The sequence below is a fragment of the Pseudochaenichthys georgianus genome, chromosome 17 (genome assembly GCF_902827115.2).
Source record: "Pseudochaenichthys georgianus chromosome 17, fPseGeo1.2, whole genome shotgun sequence".
NCBI lineage: Eukaryota > Metazoa > Chordata > Actinopteri > Perciformes > Channichthyidae > Pseudochaenichthys > Pseudochaenichthys georgianus.
This window is the reverse complement of record NC_047519.1, coordinates 1,132,976-1,156,844: the sequence shown is the minus strand read 5'-3', so window position 1 is coordinate 1,156,844 and position 23,869 is coordinate 1,132,976. Positions and strand designations below refer to the sequence as shown.

Here is a 23,869-nt window from a genome sequence, read left to right as displayed (position 1 = left end):
GTTAGTAGATATCTTAACCCTAAATCAGTAACGTGAAAGACGAATCCTATACAAGTCATAGGTTGTAAAAAAAAAAAATCCTTTCGTAACACGAGTATAAAAACATATAAATGTAGCCTACTGGCCGTATGTTGTATCCACACCTACATCCACATTTTTAGACATGTCTTGACTCCAAACAGCTCTTTGCTTCTTTAATGGTAAAACAAACTATATTTGTTTTTAATTAAACCAAACCGTGTAATTTGAAATAACAGTCACAAACTCCAAATCATAGCCCAATTCACCAGCATGTATGTTCCTTTACCATCCCCACACTGAGAGCGTCACACGGGCACGGCGGGGTCAGTGACCGCGCACGCCGCCTGTTTATCTATATGAGAGATTCTCGGGAGCGCGCACCCCCTGGCCGAGGAAGGTGAGCGAGTGTCTGGAGGGGAGGACTCGGGAGCGCGACCAGCCGAGGGATCGATCGGATTAAACTCGATTTGAGTGAAATTAACACAAAGGAGAGAAGAGCAACGCACACTTGTCGGCGAGGTCGAGGATGCGAGACACGCCGGAGAAATATTTGATGATTAACAAAACTTGAACTTTTTTCCTCTGTTTATTTATATTTCGAACGGAAAACGACCACGGTGGATTTTTTTTCAAGCCAGCGGAGATACTCTACTAACGAGGAGTTGATTTGATAAAAAGCCCGAAGTGACCGAGCTTGTTGGGTAAGCTAACAAGTAACCCTTTTGAATGAGTGCAGTTTAATTTGTGTCGAGCAGAATTCAGTTAGTGTGAGTGTTTGATTGTATCCACTAATACTGATTCATTAGCGTTTATATTCTGTCTTATTAGTAAGTTTTCCATACTTTTCCAACGATATCGCACTCTTTTTAATGTGCGGTGCGAGTTGGGTTTGCATTTCATTCAAAGCTTACTCATTGGAAATCTTACGTTCAGGGCTACTGTTTCATTAAGCCTCTGTTTTGTATTCTCTTTTCAGCATAAAGTCATTGAAGGTCTATGTAGCTACCATGCCGACATGCTAACAATAGCAAGTTTAGCTTTGCCACCCGCTGCATCGGTCACACACACGCACAACAGTCCCATAGATAGTTGAAAAGTGGAAAGAAAAGCGTCCATACAAGACCGAGAGCCTCTCCAGTGTGTAGTCTGGTGCCACGATAACTTGTTGAATTTGGTAAAATGAAAAATTGACTGAATTTAGTTTTAAAGTGTAAGTGTTAGCCCTGTTAGCTAATTGTGTTGAAGCTTTCAGGAGACACGAGGTGGCTCGAGCGTAGAGGTGAGTCACTGGCCGCCTGAATGAGAGGAGCTGAGTGAGACTCCCAACGGAGAATACTTGGCAAATATCGGCCTGAACGCTTCGCCATGCATACATGAACATGTTTCTACTTCAAACTTTAATTGGTGTTTTTATTTAAACTGAACGACTATGCTTTTACTGATAGGGGACAGCGAGAAGTGTCCGTAGTAGTCGCTAGTTTTATTGGACGGAAGGGACAGAGCAGTGGAGGAGAGGGGGGTGGGGGCAGTGAGGCCAGGCGGTCATTCCATACAACCGTGTTTTCACGTTGTTTTTACCACGTTTTACCTTACAAAAAACAATGTACACATACGGTAAAGACTTGAGTCCGATTGAACGGCGTTTACAAATAATGGAGAGTGTTTGACTGCTATAAAAACCGAGAGGAGAGGAGCGTTCCCTGGTCCGGAACGACGTGCGAAATACTGCTGATAGGCTAATTAGCCGTGCTAGCCGCTGTAGGTTAGCCCACCGAAGTTCTGCTAGCCAGCTCTCATCCCCATTGTGTACGGGCGAACACCACTTAGTAGCCCCCCAAGCTAGCTAGAAACCTGCTCGGGGCTGTTATCAGTCAAAGTGTGGCTCGTGGGCAAGAAAATGTTAACTTTCCACATCCTTCGCTTCACTTTTTGTCGAGGTTTAAAGAACACAAAGTAACGCTACGCTTTCCGCGTTTTGTTGTTTGTAACATTGTATGCTGCGACCGAAGTTTGTCGTACTCTCCGGCTACACTTGTTACATTGTATGGACGAGCGAAAAAGCAGCATAAAACACCTGCTTGTGTCCATTTACTTCAGGCTACACGGCAGCACTCAAACAACAGTTTTGTCTTTCCTTTTTACAACGCGACTTTATTACGTGCAATCCAGCACTCTTTCTCCATTATGGGTTCTGTAATCGGTCAACTTGCATAATGGTCATCCACTGCTTTCACGCAACTTTGTTGTCTGCGCCAAAGATAAAAAAAACAACTGAGCGCTTCAACCTGAAAACACACATACTGGAAGTACTTTTCAGTTTTATTCACAGTTCCATACATTCAGTCTACATGTTCGTTCTTTTTCTTCCTCCCGTCTACCATATAATCAGGGGCTGCTACCCCCACCGACTTGTGTCTGTGAGCCAAGATGGCAGCTAGTCATGTTTAGCGGGCCACAGAGGGAGAGATAAGAGGCCCCGACCACACATACATCTCACAACAGATGTTCAGCACTATTTAGTCTTCCCCCGTTTGTTTCTCTGCATTTTCTTGTGGTTAAAGTTGAGGCACTGTTCCTCCCCTCGGTTTCTTATAGACATTTGATGTGGACCAAGCTGGAGATGGGACTCAAAGTTGAAATGTCCCCACATTTAGTACGCATGCTTGGACGCCTTGGATGATATGTTTAGATTTAAAGATCTGATGTAGTTTGAACTAATACAAAAGTGTGTTATGCTGTCTAATAGTCAGTAGATATTGTAACCCTAAGTTAATACTTGGATGCATGTACTGCATTGTAGGGCCCATTTATTTGTCTAAAGCGAGACAGATCGCTTATTTCTTTATAAAAGAAATACTTTGCGCTCTGTTTCATAAGCTTAACATATATTTGTTGTCATGCTTGTGTTTTTCCTGTCCTGTTTTCAGTCCAATGCTCCGCAATGTCCCCGACATGGCCACCTTACACTGGGGTTAAGAAATGTAGATGCACCACATGCAGCGAAGTGACTCACTCTCTACAAAGACAACATTAAGATTTACCGGTTTATTGAGATTTTACAGTATGCCGCAGTTCAATCCGGTCTAATATCCATGCACTGTTGCTCGTTCTCCACATTTTTACACCCATTATCCCATCTTCGCACAACAAACAAGCCAATATTTCTCATGACCATGAAGCTTTAACCAAGCCACTGTATGCCATGGCCTTGTTTGTTGAGTCTTAGCTTGTGGAAGAATGAAACAAACTTTGTTTATAACAGTTGTCCACCAGTGTGTCACATTTTTTAATAAGCCGTTCCTGACCTATGAATCAATAGTGTGATCGGCTTTCGTTATCTGAAAATCTTTACTCACAATGTGCCACCTTCTATTGACCTTTTAACCAACACTTACTGTATTCAGGATAGCTTGGAGCAAGACATCTAGCCATATGAACATGTAGGAAGAAGGGCCTGATGCCAAGGGCAGTTTGTATGTGCAAATGAGAGCACGAAAAGTCTGCGGAGCCCCTATCGGCATGCATTGAGCACTCAGGCTTGAGCTGACAACACTGATGCTGTTGTACTCTGCCAGTGAAAATGGCCATTGTTCCTGTCTTTTTCCCTCCCTTCTGATTTGACTGTTTGCTGTGTATTGTCCACCGACGTCCCTTGCTAATCTTTTATTACTTTAGGAAAGTCTAACCCATCAGGAGATAGTTCTCTCCCGTTCTCACCCTTTCACTTATTCAATTATCAGTTAAAAAAAACAGTCGCATTAACCAGAGTTTAGGTTTTATTTCAATTTTAAATATTTAGTAAAGCTATTGGTCTGTGATAAGGGCTGGAGGCTGTTTATGTTTTTACGTTTTTATCAAAAGCACATCACTTTCTACATGACTTTCTGTGCTCCCCTAAAATTATTTCCGTGTTGAACTTGAAGCATTAGCCCCGACTCGCATTCTCGGTCCAATGAGGTGCTGCTGTGGTTGAAACACAAATACCAAAATGTTTTTTAACACTTTACCGAAAATAATTATGAATGAATGTATGTGAGCATCTTGCGAAGTGACTGTTTATCGGAATAGTCCTGCCTTTTATAATTATAATAATAGCTGAAGATAAAAAGCTACCATAGTCGGCACCATAAAACTATACATTTTAACTGAACAGTAGCATTGGGTAGGGGACAACAGGCTGTACTAAACAATTATTTTCTTTATCAATTCATCTATAAGATTAAAAAGAATATATCTTAACGGTCCATCCTTTTCCCCAAAGTCAAACGTAAGTGAACTTATGGTTGCAGTTCTAGTTGGCAAACTATTAAATCACATCACCAAGAAATGTATTTCCCATTGGCTGTGAGAAAATGTCCAGAAAGTACTCAGAACTCGGTTTGCCAGGTTTAATTAAGTAAGTGGATAAAACAGATCTGAAATGAAAGCCTAAGATCTATCAACATTGTGCTTTAAGCACTTCCTCTCATGCCATGCTGACCTTACCAACTGACTATTAAAGCTCTTCAGAGGCATACAAAACAACCATGTAATGTATAATATATATATTTTAGCACAGCATATATTCAACAAAAAAACACTGTAAACGCCAACTGAGTGTAGTGTATAAATTGAAAGATGAATAGATTTCAATCTTTGCACAATTTGTAAATATCTTATGTTTCTGCGCTAGTTCTCTTTTTTTTAAATTAAGGATTAATGTAGATAGATATATACTTAATTGATCCCAAGCTGGGAAATTGTTTTGTCATAGCAGCATTTTGACAGTCAATGTACAGTCCAGAACCTTTCCTCAGTATCACCAGAGAAAAACATTGTAATGTATTTGGAGGTGGGCCACTATTGAGCAGACTTGTTGTTCCTGTGCATGGTGGGGGGCACCTGATGCTATGGAGCTCCTGATGGACTCTTGGTGCTGAAAACCTGGTGTTGGGTATCTGAGGTTGGTGTTGTTAGGGTGGCCATTTTGTCTCCCATCATCATCTGTCATGGATGGCAGGCCTGTTAGCAGAAGAGCTGCTGTTGTTTTTCTCAATCTCTTTCATCTCGCCATATATCGCTCCACCTTCACCCCTCACCCACCCTCCCTCCCACTCCCTTTCTACTATGCATGAGCTCCCTCTCTTCTTTCTCACCCTTTCCATCTCCCCCTCTCTCCATCTCTCCCTGCCTGTCTGCTCCCCCCTCCTTCCCTCCCCTTCTTCCAGTCCTCTCATTTCCAGCCAAAAGGTTAGCGGGGGTCTTTAGCACCGTGGTGACATTCAAAACTGAGTGTCATCGCTGTCTCTCTCGCTCTCTCTCATCCCTCCCTCTCACCTGTCTACCCCTCCTCCTCCGCACTCGCCCCCATCCTCCTCCTGCAGCGAGGGCCTTCTGGACCGAGTGCTGTGCCTAGAAGAGAGGCTGGTGTTAATGCAGCTCTCGAGTGTTTGTGTGTGGGCTGTATGTGTGATAGAGGAGACGGCCTGTCGAGTACATCTCTGACCCAAGTGTGTGCGTGCCTTTTGAATCTATCCTTGACCTCTCCCACCACGATATGTCGTATCCTGTTTTCCCTCTTCATCCTTCAGCTCTCGCACAACATCTAACCTTTCTTCTGCTGGGAAACAAACAAGCCAAGCTAAATCCCCGGACCCTCCACTGGAAATATGTTGGCGTTAGTGTCATTAGCTGCTGATGAATCCCATCACAGAGAATATCATCCGTTTTGCACGCTGTGGTTTAATGGCACTGTTATGGCGTCCACACATCCTTCCACTTTTCTTTCTTCCATTTCTCTCCAAGGCTGATGAAAGGTTAAGTGCTGCTTGCTTGTGGAATCAACATCCAATTATGAAGATGTAGATGGATGCTAGGTCAGAGGGATGTATGAATAAGGATGGAAAGTGCAGGAGAATTATTATGTATGCATCTCTCCACTAAACCTGTTCCTGTCACACTTCCTGTGAACTGACACTGCTGCTTATACTGCTTAGCACTAGCTTTCTAATGATATCAGGATTGTTTTTGTACTCCAAATATTAAGCGAAATATGTCACATTATATAATGACTGTCACCGAGTCATCATTTTGAGAAAAAGGCCTTCAAAGTTTCCTCTTCTCTGGATTGATCTGATTGATTATTAGTGGAGCAAATGATCAAAATACTACGGAGGGAAGATATTTTCGTTTGGAGGGGAAGCGAGTGTGTGTGTGTATACACGTGTGTGTGTGTGTGTGTGTTTGTATAATTTTGCATTTGTGTGTATTGTGTTTGTTTCCCAGGGAAAACACTCTCAAGAAACACCGGCTGTTGTTATGCCTGCTGCCTGTGACGTTAAGTTGCTCCGTTTTCCGCTTGTAATTATGCCGTTACAAGCTTCAAAGTTGTATTTATCATCTGAATTTGCCGAAACAAGTTTAATATTCTGAAAGCCAAGACTTTGTACCCCGAAAAAACTGTTTTTTACGCAAATCCACGTTTATTTTGAAATGAGCCGTTGCGACTTTCGACTGATTTCGATAGAGCGGGTCACATATTTGGTCATTATGTACATTTTATACCCTTTCTTTAGTAGAATTGTATAAATTGGAAGGCTATCTAGGTAATCAGCTTGCCGGTGAATTGCAGCTGGCGAGGTTGACCGTGCATGCGTGGTGAGCTGCGTGTTAGAAAATATGAGATCTCAGACTGGCTTGCCTGTACGTCAATCAAATGCCATAGTAAGGATGGATCATAGGCCAACTTATTTTTATTTTATTTTTTTCAATGCCATGTGATCTACCCACACTACCTTTGCGATCGACCGGTCGACGTATTGTGCACCCCTGCTGTAGAGACTCTGGAAAAAGTGGTGTGTGTGCGTGCGTGGGCCCCAGGGGAGAAGTTACCCCACAGCTTTATAGGAAGGACTCTGGAAGTGAATTGGTTGTTAGCAGGTGGGGCATGGGAGGGGAACTGGCCAATCTCTGGGGACGCGGTCCGGACCTGCCTGTACCATTGGTCTAAAAGAGCATGTCAATATCAGTGATTGATTATGGAGGTATGGGGGAAGCACGCAAAATTGCCCAGTCTATATACTGTGTGCCTTCCTGTTTGCATACGGCAATAGTTTAATGTCTTCAGTATTGTGGGACATTTACAATGAAAACCTCTCTGGAAGTTCTGTCTTATTCAACATTTCTTTCAAAACCTAAAATGTAGACTGAAATGTTCTGCCTGTGATGTTGTTGCTCAGAAATGTTTCATCTTACTTTTCGTTGCACATGGATGACAAATCTCCGAACAGCCCAAAACCACTGGTGGTTTTTTGACATGCTGAAGAGACTCCCAGGTAGTGACAAATCGTGTAGTTTTTGAAGCAGGGGTTTCCCCAAAGCCTGTAAAGGGGGCTCTGTGCCTGTGATAACTCATCTGCAACACTGAGTATTTCCCCCTCACCGGCAACAGGTTTTTTTCTGATGTTACCATAATACTGCTAACACCACTATTAAGAGTATTTACATTAAATAAATGGCAACTTAGAAGTACAGAGGGATGTGATCTTTTAACAGAGTTAAACATATATAAAGTCACTGAGTGAATTCATTTTTTAATAATTACTTAATTTATGATAAATTAGTCTTTTACACATGGGAAGTAGCATTTGAAATCTTAATAATTTGTTCTAATATCTATTCTTTAAAAGGATTTACTGTCTTCCTCTTGCATTAATCAAGCAGGGTCCACCAACGCTCATATTTTATTTGAGGTTGCATGCTCAGAACTAGGGATGGGAATTTGAAAGCAAATGTACATTCGAATATTCGACCCCCCAAAAACCGGTTAACCGAAATGTACATATCCTATTAAAAAAAATTGGGTAATTTTTTTTTTTAGAAATACATACATGTTCAAATAAGTGTAGAAACCAAGTCGAATTTGTAAAATGTATTGAACTGGTGATCACAGTTTGACAGCTATAGGCCTACAGCTTTCATGTGTGGAGGCCATTCACAATCAGGCCAGCTGTAGAGAAGACCCTCTCAGCTGGAACGGAGGTTGCGGGTATAGCAAGGTATAGCATGTATATAAGTTTAATTTGGCATATAGTTTGACCTCTACACCGCACTCACTAACCTGGTCGAAGTATTTCCACACATTACTCCTTTTTGACGCCATGTCTGTTGTGTAGGACTCTTCTTAGTGTGTAAATAATTACCGGACTATGACTGGTAAAATGTTGAATACCGGCAAAACTAAATCTCTCCAGTCAAAATGTCTATGCACTTTGCCGCCACACACTGTTGCCAAGCAGCGCTTATTGTTGTTTAGGCTGGCCACGTGTCGCGAGTGTTGACAGGGGGCGGGGGAGCACGCTCAACTGTTAGCGCCGGAACCTCGCAACGGCTGCGGAGCTCATTTGCGCCACATTTGGGCCTAAGATGAGGTTTGAGTCTGCGTGATCTGCGTGTAGGGAGGGGCAGCAGCCGTATCATTGGCTAGAACTAGCTAGATCTGATGGATTTGGACATAAACGCGAGTGAAGTATAACCGGACACGAGAGAGAGAGATCAGCACCTGCAGCTCTGCCCGCTGTGAGGGGCCGGTGAGCGGAGCAAAACACACCTTTAGACCTAACACATTTAGCTATGGCATAGTCGTATACATTGAATTATTCAATTTGATAATATGTAATCAACTTAGGCATCACTCTCCCAAAAAAAAAACAAAAAAAAAATATTCATAACTCATATTCGAATACATGAATAATTATTCGAATACCTGAATCATTTCGAATATTCGATTAATCGTTCCCATCCCTACTCAGAACACAATCAAGCTTTTAAAAGTTGGCACAACAGGAATAAAGACAGTGGAACCCCACAAAGAGAGTTGTTTTTAAAGTTGGTCTTAAATGTCGAATTGGAAAAAAGTCTTCAATCAGACTTGCCTTAAAGTGTATGGACCCTTAAATGACAGGTTGAACATATAGCTTGTATGAATGGAGTCTTAAGAATGTAGAAGGATATTGAATTGCTCAGACAACAAGCCTATTCTGATACCACAGCAAATGTGTCTGTACTCTGTACATTCAGTTATTGTTTCTGTTAAAAAAAATACTCCTAGTGATTTGGGGCTTTTCAATCTCTATAGAGATGGTTAATGCTTGGAGTCGTGGTGCTGAGATCTGTTCAAGCTACCACCTGTAGTGTTCTGAATCCATATAGTTACTTTGCTCAAATTCAAATGTTTGTAGCCACCTCTTGTGAGTTAGTTTCTGTGGACATGACATACGTTATTTGCTCCTATTGTAAAAGTATAAGCTGTTAAACCGTCAGTTGGGCAGTCTGCATCATTCCTAAGAGCTTTTTACCTCACCATCAGCACTACACATCCCTGTCTCAGTAGCCTTTATAAAAACATCTGTAGCCTCAAGAGAATGTGGAACAAGACTACCACAATATTGCATCCATCTCCAATTCGGGTTGATATGGAAAAATATGACAAGATGTCTCATGCTAGTGTGCCAGTTAAAAACCAGTTTAGTCTTTTTTATGACCTTGAATCTGTGAGGTGTCTTTCTCACCTTAAGGATTCTAATTGGTTAGAAAGGTTCTTACTTGTAATACATTTAAGTTATAATCAATTGAGAACAGCCACCCTAACTAGTAGTGTAAAATACATTACATTTTTTTACCATTCCATGCCTTTTTAATGCACACTAATGTGACATGACTAGATGGAGAGACCCTATAACAGGTTCTTGAGCTCAGTGAACACACTAGCAGGTTCCCCCCCCCCTGCTGGTCCTGCATCCTCTGGGATCAGACCGGTAGCCGGCCATTGGTTTTTCCTAGCACATGGTAAAGGCAGGGAACAGATTGGATAAACACAGCCCTTTCCTGCTGACCCACCCACCCCCCTCCCCGAAACACAACACCATAACACACACACACACACACACACACACACACACACACACACACACACACACACACACACAAAACAACACACTCTGCCCATTAACAAAGCAGCCGTGCGTAAAATAACCAGATTTTCTCAAGCTTCACTGCTTCTCTCTCTTCTCTCGCTTTCTTAATTCCCCCCACCCCCCTCTCTCCACCTCCTCTTCTCTTTTCCTTCCTTCCGGTCCTCAAATCCCAGCCCCAAACACAAGGCTCTGCATCCCCTCACTTGAGCGTAATTACACACATAGCTAGCCAGCTTCTGCACGCTGTCCCCCATTCGGGAACAAAGGTATAAATTATAGCGGCTTAGATCCTAGTGGTAATGGGGAGGTGGGTGGGTGCACATGTGTTCTCCAGAGGAAGAGGAAGATCACTCACTACTTCAGGTGTCTAGCGCTAAGCTTGTGGTGCAGTTTGTTTCTCTGGCTGTGTTGTGTTGGTCTCTGCCTGCCTGTGTCTCCGTGCAGAAACGGTGTTGACATGGCAGAGATTTCCTGTAGTAAAGCCTGCAGGCTACAGACAGTTTAGCTGCCAAACTTTCAGCAGCACAGACAGCGCTGCATTCAACCACTGTCGTCTAGTCTTTCTTCCTCCCCCCAAACCAACACTGCACACACAGGGATGTGCAGCTGTTTGATCCAGTATGATGTGTCAAACAAAATCGGCAAATCTGAAAAAAAGAACAAGGAAGGGCTACTGCAAAGCCATCAGATCTAACTTCATGCATTAACACGGGGATAACCACATTTTCCACCAAATTCTTCAGATAAAAAAAGAAATCAGAATCATCAAAGATTTTAAATGTAAAGAGCAGGTACCCGATGTAGGCATTGTTAGTGAAAACTTCTGACAGGCTTGCAACTTTCCAGGATAATTAAAAACCCAAAGAATGTATTAAAGTAGATGCACTTAGCTTTCCTTTCTACATACAGCTACTCAAAAGTTAAATACATGTGTGTATGGAGCAGGGCATCGAAGGGTGTTGTAAACTAAAGGCCCCTCTTAAATGCACTGCAGCCAGTGTGTCAGTTGAACTTGGCATCGACACTGCATGGTTTCAGCTTGGCTGAGCGAATGGCCTCAATAATGGTGGTTCCACAGAGCTGCACAGCCGGTGTGAATTCCTGAGCATAGCTATTGAATGTCAGTTATTTTATGAAGTCGGCTATATCTACACATGTTAGATCCACACAGTGATTACTTTAACCAGTTGAGCCCTGAGCCTGTTTTTCAGTCCTCATGCTCAAAAATGACATGCCCAGAACAATTGACTATATCTTCACTTCTAAAAAGGCTAAATTAAGAATCTTTTTTCTCAAAGCAATGATAAACCTGTGAGTTGGATGTAGAAAAGTCGGAATCAATATAGATTTTTTAAAATTTTAAAGTAAATTCAGATCTCTTAAAAATGTCAGCCACTTCAAGGTCCAAGTTCTGATACAGTAATATACCTTTTATTTTGGGAAAAGTTTTGCTTTGGGTTTCAACATCCCACCCATCCTCAAACCATATCAGCTGTCCAAAGTGTTTGTATAATTTACCAGGAATTAGAGCTAAAACCAACAAGTCAAATTAACTATCTACTTTGAATATCGATACACTTTTTTTTTTAAAGCCATTTTTAAATTTTTATCATTTGGGGCTCACACCAGCATGTTTGTAGGCTGCCACCTTTTTTAATTTAGTATTAGCACTATTAAACATGAAGGAATGTATTTTTTACGAATAAATAGCCTTCTCTATAATTGATGTGGAGTTTTTCATTTAACATGTTAACTAGAGATGTCCCGATCCGATCGGGGATCGGAGCTGATCACGTGATTTTTTTTTTTTTTTTTTAAAAGATCGGAATCGGGAGAAAAAGATCGGGGATCGGGAATGCTTAAAAAAAGTATTTTATTTAATGTTGCAAAACAAAAATGACCATGTTCACATCTTAAAGTCATCCTGAGGCCTTAGCTTTTGTTAAAAATTACACAACATCATGTATGTGTTGCTTCTTTTGGGCTTGTTTTCAGACCTGCTTATTTCTCTGAAATCTGGCAACAGAGTGGGCGCAGTGTCTCATAGTAGCAGTAAGCTAACGACAGGCTACGTTCAGCTGGTGACTCGGGAGTCGGGACAGAACAAATGTCAGGAGTTTGGAAGTATTATAAAATTGAAAGCGAAGGCAGTGTAACAGCCAGATGCAATGTTTGCAAGAAGGAGGTTCCGCGTGGTGGAAAGAACAGAGCTACGTCCAACACGACCAATCTAATACGATCGTTTGTTTTTTCAAAACATTCCCGAGAGAGAGACCCAACCGTTCATCTCCGTATACAGTCGCAGCTGTGTGTCTGTGTACATTCAGCAGGATGTCTGCTGGAGGCTTAGAGTAAAGTTGTTATATAATACATATAATGGCACTGTTCAAGCGGTAAACACTTGAACATGTGCTGTATCAGAAACAAGAGAGAATATGTGTAATGTCCTTGTGGTAAACCCTGCGAGAGAGAAAGGTTTGAGCTCCATACTGTTTCAGAAATAAAGCTTGAAGTGGTTAGGAGCATAATATGGCATTTAATCACAACAGCCTTTAGCTGAGCTTCTCCCCATATAAATCTCTCTAGCAGGGGAAAGCCGGGTGACGCTACAAAGGGGCGTGGCTAGCAGCAGAAGTTACATTTTTAAAGCAGAATCAGCAGGTTTGGAACAGGGCTGCAAAAGAGGGGTATGAGGCATGGCGACAATGGGTGATCTGTTTGGTATTTTAAGCAAAAACACGTTTTGTATAGGTATGGGCCAACAATATATTTTTCAAATATAGCATAATAGGTCCACTTTAAAGTAAATTCAGATTGAACAGTAAAAAAAATTTAAATTATAGTTTCCATCTATAAAATAACCCCATTACTTATAATGAAAACCAACCTTGAATGATGGGATAGTAGCCAAAAACCTTTAGGAATCCAAACTATAACATATAATAAGTACCCTGTATCAAGATTGATGCAAAACAAGTGACATTGACCTGTTTTAGAGAGGTTTAGAAAAAGTAAGTCCAGGCGGACTCACCTGGGTACATTTGGGTGTATTTGCCATATCTCTGGAACCCATTGGTCGATGTGGGTGATTGACACCTCTTTGTAACCGTTGGAGCCAATAGAAGTTCCTAAGTCCATCGAGGGGAAGTTCCTAAATCCATCCATTAGTGAGTTAGAATGATGCGCTCGCAGCATTCCCTAAACCGGAAGCTCCGTTACATTCTATATAGGGCTGGGCGATTTGGCCTAAAAATAAAATCGAACTAATGGACTATTTTCGATTTAAACCTCGATTTTTTTTTTCTAAACAAACCAGACCAAGGCAACATTTCAATACATATTTTCTTTAATAACACAATAAAAATAAATGATATTATCAAGTAGTCTAGGCCTATGTGAACAAATCAGTTGTTCAAGAATAAAAAAATTAAAATAAAACGGCACTTGGCTGTCATTAATGTGCAAAGATTTTTTTAAATCAAACTGAAAAAAAAAATTCTTGTAGGCCATCCCTGAAAAAACTTGTAAAATGAAATACAACAAATAATAAATAATGATAATGAAATGAATAATAAAAAAATACCCTCAAACAAAATAACATCCCTTTAACTTTCTAGGAAGTTGTCTTTCTACAGACCTTACACAGAACAGTTGTTTGTTCTATGTATGACCGCTTGTACCCGAACCACTTCCATACAACTGAAGTAGCACCTTTTTTAGGAATGAGTTCTTCATCTGTGTTCGTGGACATTTTTATGGTACGTCTGTCGGTGAAGCGGTGAATGTGATTGTAGTAGGCTATGTGACTACCCGATCTGCAGCTCTGCACATGCGCACAGTGTTATAAATTAAAATCAATGTTTTTGATGGCATAAAGTACCTTAAACATACCGTCAGTTTAAATGCTGTTTTATACTGAAAAACCAGAAGTTCTCGTGCGCAGTTGTTAAGCTTTTATTCTGAAAATCCTTCATCTCCGGTTAGCATTTAGCATGTGGCCAATATACCATTTACTATAGAGGTGAATTTAGTAGCGATATGACACGGAGTGTTGCGCACCGAAACCTACTGATTTTAACACTACAACTACTGTATAGACGTCAAGATATTATTATTGCTGAATATTAAATGAAGGTACAGTTTATTTGAATACGTTTGTTTACAGACGTGGGTAGCATGAGACAACATCCGGAACTACCAGAAATGAAACCAGCCGTGAAGTTTTTCCTGTCTTGAGTATTGATTACAATGTTCAAAACCATATTAAATGAAAAGTCATGAAAGAGATAAGGAGGAGAAAAGGCGTGTTTAGTTATATATGTAATGTACAATGTCTGAGTCCTCTGTTATGCTCAACAACGAACACAGCATAACAACAGCAGAGCTGCAGAGTTGCAGATCGGGTAGTCACAGGCAATGTGGCTGAGTTTTGTGCGCGTTCTGGAAAGTGAGAGAGTAAGCTACTACGGAGTCCCTTAAAGCAAAACAAATCTGCGGAGTCTAGAAATGTTTTAAAATCGCGATTTTTCGGTTCAACCATTTCACAAACCGTAGGAAAGTAAAAATGCAAATTAATCGTGAAAACCGAAAAAATCGCCCAGCCCTAACTCTATATGAAAAACATGTTTATTGCCATAAATGTTATGATGGATTATCAGTAATCATTTCAAAGTGACACAGAGACATTGGATTAACCTTCAGCAGCATTTATATGCGTTTTAATGCCCTTGAACACAACTTTAGATCAGAAAACAGCAAAGGTAAGACGTATTTGCCGTTTTGGCCCCGTAAAGTGAAGTTGTGTGTTGTCTTTCCTGGCTTCGCTGTCATGAGTTTCGGTCGCACAGTGATGAAACGTATACCAATGGAATCTGTGGACTCGAAGCTTTCATATGATATCCAGTTTGTGCAGATGGCATGAAGTATACAATATCGCTACTGTGAGTTATGTGCCAAGTGCTTTAGCATTTTTTCTAGGGATGCTCCGATCGCCAATTTCGGGGCCGATCGCTGGAATCAGTATCGGCCGATACCGATCGCCGATCGAGTGGGCGGGGCCTAAATGGAAGATTTAAACATTAAAACTTTATTTCATACCTTCATACTACAGCCCTTACATTACATTACATGTCATTTGTTAGACGCTTTCATCCAAAGCGACTTACATACATTCAGTACTGTGGACAATCCCCAAAGGAGCAATTAGATAACACATACAATTGGCTATACTACAATACAAGTCAGAAGATAAAAATGTACATGATGATACATAATTTGCCTGTCAGTGTTATGATGTTGTATATTAATATAATCTTGGATTAATTACTGATGCATGGAATTAGGGCTGCAACAAACGACTAATTTGATAGTCGGGAATTACCACCTCAGACAGGATCTGCTTGTGTCCTTTTACCGCTGCGCCGTGGAAAGCAACCTCACCTACTGCATCTGCGTGTGGTTCCTCAGCTGCACAGCCGCAGAGAGGGGTGCGCTCCAAAGGGTCATCAACTCGGCCCAGAAGATCATCGGTTGCCCCCTCCCCTCCCTGGAGGTACTGTACAGCTCTCGTTGCCTTAAGAAGGCAGTCAAGATCCTCAAGGACCCACACCACCCGGGTAACGAGCACTTCGTACGGCTGCGCTCAGGCAGGCGCTTCCGTACCATGTCTTCCCGGACAAACGGACTCAAGTTTAGTTTTTTTCCCAGGGCCATATGTGCACTAAACACTGCTAATGTTTAAGTTATATAAGCCTTCCGTGCAATACGAGGGGAATCGTGCAATTTAATTTGTTTATGTACATATTCCCTTTTTTAAGTCCCATTTATTGTTTTTATAGTGTCTTGTTGTTTTTATAGTGTCTTGTTGTTTTTATATTGTCTTGTTGTTGCGTGTTGGCACCTTGAGTCTGTTGTAATTTCGTTGTACCTGTACAATGACAAATAAAGTTCTATCTATCTATATGTTATAGTTTGGATTCCTAAAGCTTTTATGGCGCGTTTCCACTGCAGGCCTCGCTCGGTTTGGTTAGGCCTTATTAGGCCCGGGTCACTTCAATGCTGCGCTTCCATTACAGTTTAGGAACTGGGGTAGTTACTATAGTAACGCAGTGTAGGAGGAGCCGTGACGTCATCTTCAATGGGAGCCCCAGAAAAACAACACAGCCGTTAGCTCTTAGCACTCAGAGCTCACAGCTCCTCATATCTGTTCAGAAACTAGACAGAAGTTAAACAAGTACAAACCACAGACTGCCTGTGTCATGGCGAATACAGTCGCTGGTTTATTTATGTCTGTATAGGCCGTTGCTGTGAGTGTGGATGGTCGGAGCATATATAACGTTAGCTTAGCCAAGCTCCATTTAGAAAACACGCATTTTAAAAGGATTTTTCGTCTGCCGTCTGTCTGCAGACTTGTCAAAGCATTAATTAATGGTTTTTACTAACCGGTATCAGTATGTTGTTACTTCGGCATCATTTTGAAACGTGTATTACAATTAAATCACGGTCAAATATGTTCATCTTGTTGTAGTTGTAGCCCCCTTGCCAGCGATTCTCTCTCTAGTTTAGCATACTCAGCCTGACTCAGCCTGGTTGATTTTATGGGGCCAGAAAAACAGTAAGGACCCAGCCGGAACTAGGCCAAGTTGAAACGCAACCAAAAACGAGCCCCGCATGTCTCGGCACGCTTAAAGCAAGCTACCTGCTGCAGTGGAAACGCGCCATTAGTCTGCCTTCACTGGTTTCCGGTAACTGCTAGAATCCACTTCAAGACAATGGTACTTGCGTGCCATGCTGCGAATGGATCTGGCCCTTCCTACATCCAGGACATGGTTAAACCGTACACCCCAGCACGTGCACTCCGCTCTGCATCAACCAAACGGCTCGCTGCACCATCGCTGCGAAGGGGACCCAAGTTCCCATCAGCAGAAACACGTGGGTTTGCTATCCTGGCTCCAAGATGGTGGAATGAGCTCCCCATTGAAATCAGGACAGCAGATAGCTTACACACCTTCCGGACTGAAAACTCATCTCTTTCGACTCCACTTCGAGCAATAGAACTATTAACAAAGCACTTATAATATAATATATAATATAATATACTAATAAAGGGCTGGCTTATCTAAAGCCAGTTGAGGAGCACTTGAAATGTTTTTGCTCTATGAAGCCTGATGTACTTATGTGATGTTTTCTTCAAATTTGTATTTTGTTGGTCGAACGCACTTATTGTAAGTCGCTTTGGATAAAAGCGTCAGCTAAATGCAAGGTAATGTAATGTCTACTATCCCATCATTCAAGGGTGGTTTTCACTATAAGTAATGGTTTTTAATTTTGGACGGACACTATAATTTACTTTTTTTTACTATGTTCAATCTGAATTTACTTTAAAATAAAAAACATCTATTTTGATTCTGACTTTTCTACATCCAACTCACAGGTTTATCATTACTTTGAGAAAAAAGATGATTACTTTACCCCTTTTAGAAGGGAAGATATGGTCAATTGTTCTGGGAATGTCATTTTTGAGCCTGAGGCCTGAAAAACAGGCTCGGGGCTAAACGGGTTAAAGGCCATACGCAATGCGACGGAACACAGGTGGAGGAAAGAATCTCTTGCCTTTCGTGTCTCATCTCCACCTCTGATCAGATGATGGCTGCTACAGATGCAGAGTACACAGAAAGTGCTTGTACCGCTAATTTCTTTCTGCATTGTAAAATTCACCGTCTAATGTAGTGTGCCTCTCTCTGAGTTGACAGGAAATCAGTGGCCTGTGTTGTAACTTGCTGCAAAGGATGTGAAATGACACTCAATAACTCTCACCTGCCACACACGCTCACATGCAGGAACTTTTTTTTCATCTTCCTGTAGTGATTGAAATGGACAGGAAGTGATGTAACTCCACAGTGCTGCTGCTTACAACACTGATCTAGTATCACACAACACATGTTCTGTAATGGCAACAGCTGCCGCACAGATATGACTTCGTACAGTCCGTTAGCTTAGAGACCTTTGGTGTCCGTGTGACAATATTCAGCTTTTCGGTTTATCTTTGAGGTTTTTGTCTTTTATGAGATGTAAGTTTGCACTATGGGCAATATAAATTGAAGATCTTCAATGGTGTTTTTATTACCCTACAAACAAATGTTGCTGGAACCAAACCCTATCCAGAGATTAAAGAAAAGAAGAATGCTGCACAGGTCAACAGCGATGACAAACTTTATACGATTTCATTTATAAGGCCAACATTTTCTCCATTTATTCTGGAATAACATTTAACAGGTTTATCCTTTGTTTCTGAGTTGCATTTGGTGTTGACGGTTGCATTAACCCTCTGGAGTCTAAGGGTATTTTCTCGATTTTTAGGCGTTTCCTTAAATCACCTTTTTTAAATGTACTTCTTATAACATGGCACCCCATGTGTTACATATCAGACAATCTCTGGTCTTGCTATAAATGCAAATGACTCACCTTAGAGCACTGTGTGATGAGATAAGTAGCTCTAAAGCTTAACATTTGACATCCGATTTTCGGAAAATCTTCATAACTCTTGTGAAAACACAAATTTGCTCATGTCATCCAATTTTTTTGGTGTTTTAGATTGGTTACCAAAGTCTTAGGATCACAAAAGTAGTGAAATATTTGAATTACTGTATATAAATGTGTAATTCATGTCTAAAATGAAACAATTTGAATTTTGAGTAAAATAGGTGTTTATCACTCTACTTTCCCCACAGCAGGGACTGAGATACATTAGGACTGAATAGTGACTTCATATTACATACCAAGGTTCATGTGATGTGTACAAATACAAATTGAGCATTCAAACTTTTTTTTTCAACCAACAATTTATTATAAATGTTTTTTTCAACCAACTATTTATATAAATATAAGAAACTTGAAAATCTCTCTTTACAATATTGAACATCAGAACTTTCAACCAACTATTCATTATAAATGTAATAATAATTAATAATAATAATTCCTTACATTTATTATAGCGCTTTTCCAGTGCTCAAAGCGCTTTACAGATACACATTACACATATTTTATTTATACATGCAATGGTCACTGTGGACTAGTGTTGCACAGTGTACCGATACTTGAAAGGTACCGCGATACCCTGCCGTTAAAAACGGTACGATTCCTCCATTTCATTAGTATCGGTACTTTAAGAATGATGGGGAAAAGTACTCCCGTGAAAAAGCGCCGTTTTAATAAGAGCCGTGTGTGTTCAGCGCTCTGCTTCCACTCCCTGCACTGCAGCCGTGCCTGCAGTCCCGCTCCTCTCAAGCACGTTCGAAGTCCCTCCCCTCTCTCGTGCACGCGGTCACGCGCTAGCTGCCAGAGCATGTGAGAAAACGAGAAGCATGGCTGCAAGTGGGAGTACAACTGCCGCTGCGCCTCGGCTTGTTGACAAAAAAGTCTGTGAACGGGCCGTTCAGGTGTTCAGAGCAGAGCTCCCTGTCGGAGCAGCAGAGCGTGATGTGCACTGAAAAGTTTTTCTGTCGCAATATTATCGTTGAGCAAACTTAACTAGCAAACTAGCATCACTATCTGCTAACGTTATCTTTAGCCTCCGTTTTCTATTAGTTTTTTTTAGTGCTGTCAAAATTATCGCGTTAACGGCGGTAATTAATTTTTTGAATTAATTGCGTTAAAATATTTAACGCATTTAACGCATGTGAAGAATGGCCCGCCCCATACGTGCCACCAGTGGCAGCGCCAGGGTATGGCTGGGGTAGGCTACACCCATACCAAGAAATGGCTTAGCCCCACCATGAGACATGATGTTAAAGTAAGCAAAATAAAGTCTGCCAACTCGCGCGGAGTCAATTGCACAGACAGCAGTTAGTAAGATTGATTTCAGTAGCCACGGTTTTGAAAACTTTTGTCACGTAGTGATCGTCTTCTCAATAGAACATCTTTGTTGCAGGAAGTCCCGACGCAGAATACTCTTGCTGTAGTACAGGGCAGAGCCATATAATAGTAATAATATGGCTCTGGTACAGGGGTGCACATAACTGGTACGCAGGTTATGTGCGTAATCTGAAATGCGTACCGTCACTTGTGTCACAAAGCGCATTTGCGTACCGACGTACTTGTGAAGCTTTTCCAGAAGGCGGTTAGATCCCCGGACGACAGAGTCGGTCTCCGTGTGCACAGACAGGCTGCTGTTAACGTCGGTCTGTACAACGGAACTGTGCCAAAACTACGCCAACCGGCTGCGGAGGGAGACTCCCCCCTTCACTGGAGAACTGCGCTGAAACAGCTGATCACAACGTTCACGCTCTGTGGTCACGAAGTACTCCACTAGCGCCCCCCCCCCCCTTAATGAATTAAGACCCCACGGTTTGATGATTGATAGGTGTGTGGGTTGTCTTTCATTTTGACATGCAGAAAAATGTTATAATAAACATAGATACTATGTGTTAAATTGATATATCCGCCTTCTTTCATTTATCTTTCCATTCCCACAACAATATACATAAATAAATGGCATATTTTGGACATAGTTCAAATGGTGATTAATCATGATTAATGAATTTTTAAGCTGTGATTAATCTGATTAAAAAATGTAATAGTTTGACAGCCCTAATTTTTTTCATAGGCTATAAACGGAGGTGGTATAAGTATATATCTTGTACTTGAGTAAAAGTAGAAGTACCCAGGTCTTGTACTTGAGTTAAAGTAGAAGTACCAGAATGTAGGAACAATCCTGCAATCAAAATGTTCCTCAAATAAAAGTACAAAAGTATTATCATCAAAATATAGTTAAAGTAGCGACAGTAAAAGTAGAAGTACTCAAGTCTTGTACTAGAAGCACCAGAGTGTAGGAATACTCTGTTACAGTAAAAGTACTGCATTCAAAATGTTCCTCAAGTAAAAGTATTAAAGTAGTGACAGTAAAAGTAGTCGTTGTGCAGATTGGTCCATTTCAGAATAATATATAATATATGTTTTATAATGATTGATCATGAAAGTGTTCTCAAAGCTGGTGAAGGTGCAGCTAGTCTGAATGGCTTTGTAGACTGCAGGGTAGCTGGTGAAGGTGCAGCTAGTCTGAAGTACTTTGTAGACTGCAGGGTAGCTGGTGGATTTACTCCAGGTGGAACTACAGTCTGATTCAACACTTGATTATATTTCACATCATTCCTCCACATCCGTGATTTGGCCTAAAAATAAAATCTTGATTTTTTTTTCTAACTAATGGACTATTTTCGATTTAAACCTCGATTTTTTTCAAACCAGACCAAGGCAACATTTCAATACATATTGTCTTTATTAACACAATAAAAATAAATGATATTACCAAGTAGTCTAGGCCTATGTGAACAAATCAGTTGTTCAAGAATAAAAAAATTAAAATAAAACGGCACTTGGCTGTCATTAATGTGCAAAGATTTTTTTAAATCAAACAAAAAAAAAAATCTCTTTTAGGCCATCCCTGAAAAAACTTGTAAAATGAAATACAACAAATAATAAATAATGATAATGAAATGAATAATAAAAAAATACCCTCAAACAAAATAACATCCCTTTAACTTTCTAGGAAGTTGTCTTTCTACAGACCTTACACAGAACAGTTGTTTGTTCTATGTATGACCGCTTGTACCCGAACCACTTCCATACAACTGAAGTAGCACCTTTTTTAGGAATGAGTTCTTCATCTGTGTTCGTGGACATTTTTATGGTACGTCTGTCGGTGAAGCGGTGAATGTGATTGTAGTAGGCTATGTGACTACCCGATCTGCAGCTCTGCACATGCGCACAGTGTTATAAATTAAAATCAATGTTTTGATGGCATAAAGTACCTTAAACATACCGTCAGTTTAAATGCTGTTTTATACTGAAAAACCAGAAGTTCTCGTGCGCAGTTGTTAAGCTTTTATTCTGAAAATCCTTCATCTCCGGTTAGCATTTAGCATGTGGCCAATATACCATTTACTATAGAGGTGAATTTAGTAGCGATATGACACGGAGTGTTGCGCACCGAAACCTACTGATTTTAACACTACAACTACTGTATAGACGTCAAGATATTATTATTGCTGAATATTAAATGAAGGTACAGTTTATTTGAATACGTTTGTTTACAGACGTGGGTAGCATGAGACAACATCCGGAACTACCAGAAATGAAACCAGCCGTGAAGTTTTTCCTGTCTTGAGTATTGATTACAATGTTCAAAACCATATTAAATGAAAAGTCATGAGAGAGATAAGGAGGAGAAAAGGCGTGTTTAGTTATATATGTAATGTACAATGTCTGAGTCCTCTGTTATGCTCAACAACGAACACAGCATAACAACAGCAGATCGGGCAGAACTGCAGATCAGGTAGTCACAGGCAATGTGGCTGAGTTTTGTGCGCGTTCTGGAAAGTGAGAGAGTAAGCTACTACGGAGTCCCTTAAAGCAAAACAAATCTGCGGAGTCTAGAAATGTTTTAAAATCGCGATTTTTCGGTTCAGCCATTTCACAAACCGTAGGAAAGTAAAAATGCAAATTAATCGTGAAAACCGAAAAAATCGCCCAGCCCTACATGTAGTGGAGTAAAAGTGTACCATGAACTGTAGTGGATTAGAAGTACAAAGTAGCAAAAGAAACATTGAAATACTTAAATAAAGTACAAGTATCTAAAAATTGTACCCAAGTAGTACTTGAGTTTATGAACTTAGTTACTTTACACCAGTGGCTATAAAGATAGAAAGACTAAGCCTTGCACAGAGGCATGAAAATACATTTTCAGAATGCTCAACAGTGCTGCCAAAATGTTAAACTCACTGCTACACAATTAAAAGAAATGCTTTTATATATATTTCTATTAGATGTGACTCTTTAGCGTTTCTGTTATTATTACCACTGCTGCTTTAGTTGTTCTGACTGCTAAAATCATCTGTTATTCCTAATCTTAAAGCCGATATTCCGTGGGGTTGGGGGGCTCGGATCCGTGTCACCTTTTTCATACCTGATGAGTTTGCATCCCTGATTATATTTAAGACTGTTTCCCTTTTTTTAAGAAAAGCATCAAAAAAGAATCGGAATTGCAATTCTTGACTTGGTATCGGTATCGAAACCAAAATGTTGGTATCTATCGTGACAACACTACTGTGGACAATACCCACAGGAGCAAGTTCAGGTGAAGTGTCTTGCCCAAGGACACAACGGCTTTACAGACACAGCAGCGGCGGGTTTCACCCCTTGATCTGATGATCATTGCACAGCGCCACACCGTCCATCTTCACGTCTCGAAAAAAGACAGTGAAGACAGTGTCTTTGTCAGTCTTCCAAGACAGTGGGTCTGGCTGCTGTGTATAGGTGGGGGTGATGGTGCATGGGCTGCTGTGTAGGTGGGGGGGTACGTGTGCTATAGCTGGATGGCTTGGGGCTTAACTGGTTAATATATATGAACACAAGTTTCTCTCATATTGCCGTTAGTCAAAATGTTGTGTTTTGATGATTTTAAAACACAACATGTTGTACTTTCTTGCTATGTTGGATTTACTGGGTCATTAGCACACAGTGGTTACATCACATCACCTACATTTATAGTAGGGGTGCAACAACTAATCGACTTAATCGATTAAAATCGATTACCAAATTAGTTGCCAACTAATTCAGTCGTCGATTCGTTGGTGACGTCATCACGTGCGTTTTACGCGCCGTTAAGCTACAACGTTATTGGTACTGGAGACATTTAAAAAAATATATGTCATGTATTATTGATACAAAAACATTATATCGCAGTCTTAGTGTGGCCAGCTCGTTTATAATATGTAAAGACAAACAAATGCATCTATGATGTATTTTCGATCAGACGAGATCTCTCCCTGGTCTGTGTGCGAGGGGGCGGGGCCGTTTACACACACGCGTTCTCTCCGCAGTGTGTGGCTGCTCCATGC

General features: G+C 40.9%; 1 protein-coding gene across 1 annotated transcript in view; it reads left to right on the top strand.

Annotated features, from left to right (window-relative positions):
- The first annotated feature begins 414 nt into the window (after positions 1-414).
- The window catches only part of chd7 (chromodomain helicase DNA binding protein 7), a 114,071-nt gene continuing 90,616 nt past the window's right edge, over positions 415-23,869 (top strand). Inside the window, exon 1 of the mRNA XM_071206305.1 lies at positions 415-722. The gene's annotated coding sequence lies outside the window, so the exon portion shown is untranslated. The remainder of the gene's footprint in view (positions 723-23,869) is intronic.